The sequence below is a fragment of the Salvelinus alpinus genome, chromosome 2 (assembly GCF_045679555.1).
Source record: "Salvelinus alpinus chromosome 2, SLU_Salpinus.1, whole genome shotgun sequence".
Classification (NCBI taxonomy): Eukaryota; Metazoa; Chordata; class Actinopteri; order Salmoniformes; family Salmonidae; genus Salvelinus; species Salvelinus alpinus.
The window spans coordinates 23060880-23062252 of record NC_092087.1 but is presented as its reverse complement, the minus strand read 5'-3'; positions in this window follow the sequence as shown (position 1 = coordinate 23062252).

The window sequence follows — 1373 nt, the reverse complement described above, 5'->3', positions numbered from 1 at the left end:
AGGGCATTGCAATTCAATCTACAATAGATTAATATAGATTATGCGATCACTGTATTGGTCAATTGCACACAAGGTCCAAACGAAATATTGCTTCCGATTTTAAACCAGGGATCTGATCAACTCAAGGGCACAACGCCAGGCAATGGCATCTAGGATTTGATACCAAGATGCCATTGCAGCTCACTTCCCGTCAGATTTTTTCTAGGCGCACTTGTGCTCCAAATCAAAATTCGAGGTCACACAGTACAACAATGAAGCCATGCTGCTACCTATCTGACGGGAAGTAAGCTGCAATGGTAGCAAACTAAACACCTACTTTGCCCGCTTTGAGGACAATACAGTGACACTGACGCGGCCTGCTACCAAGGACTGTGGGCTCTCCCATCTCCGTGGCCAACGTGAGTAAGACATTCAAACATGTTAACCCTCACAAGGCTGCGGGCCCAGACACATCCCTAGCGCGTCCTCAGGGCATGCGCAGACCAGCTGGCTGGTGTGTTTACAGACATATTCAATCTCTCCCTATCCCAGTCTGCTGTCCCCACATGCTTCAAGATGGCCACCATTGTTCCTGTACCCAATAATGCAAAGGTAACTGAACTTAATGACTATCGCCCGTAGCACTCACCTGTCATCATAAAGTGCTTTGAGACACTAGTCAAGGATCATATCACCTCCACCTTACCTGTCACCCTAGACCCACTTCAATGCAATCGCCATCACACTGCCCTAACCTATCTGGACAAGAGGAATAACTATGTAAGAATGCTGTTCATTGACTGTAGCTCAGCATTCAACACCATAGAACCCTCCAAGTGTATCATTAAGGAGGCTGAAGAAATGTTGCTTGTCACCCAAAACCCTCACAAACTTTTACAGATGCACAATTGAGAGCATCCAGTCGGGCTGTATCACCGCTTGGTACGGCAACTGCACCGCCCACAACCACAGGGCTCTCCAGAAGGTGGTGCGGTCGGCACACCGCATCACCGGGGGCATACTACCTGCCCTCCAGGACACCTACAGCACGCGATGTCACAGGAAAGCCAAAATATCATCAAGGACAACAACCACCCGAGCCACTGCCTAACCACCCCGCTACCATCCAGAAGGCGAGGTCAGTACAGGTGCATCAAAGCTGGGGCCGAGAGACTGAAAAACAGCTTCTTTCTCAAGGCCATCAGACTGCTAAACAGCCATCACTAACACAGATGCTGCTGCCTACATAGACTTGAAATCATTGGCCACTTTAATAAATGGATCACTAGTCACTTTAATGCCACTTTAATGTTTACATATCTTGCATTACTCATCTCATACACATATACTGTATTTTATACCATCTATTGCATCTTGCCTATGCTGCTCTGTCA